Below are 280 nucleotides of genomic sequence, written 5' to 3'. Positions count from 1 at the left end.
TGCAACCGTAACTTTGTTGCAAAAGACATCAACTTCGATATCAATTTGAGAATTAAGCGTGGTCTGTAAAATTGTTACTTTCTAATACCTTTGTCATTTTAGACAAACATAAGAATGTTATATCAAATTTGCACAAGCATACCATGTTGATCATAGGTTGGACTGTGACATCCACTGGTGAACGGTGCCTTTAACGGATGAGCACGTGATCTTCCAGGTTAGCCCGGGCCTGATTGAATAAATTCCGGACACCGCCCAGACTTCGGCATTTCGAGTGGAC

This window comes from Lineus longissimus, chromosome 13, assembly GCF_910592395.1.
Source record: "Lineus longissimus chromosome 13, tnLinLong1.2, whole genome shotgun sequence".
Lineage (NCBI taxonomy): Eukaryota > Metazoa > Nemertea > Pilidiophora > Heteronemertea > Lineidae > Lineus > Lineus longissimus.
The sequence above is the reverse complement of the archived record's forward strand: the minus strand, read 5'-3'. Positions refer to the sequence as shown.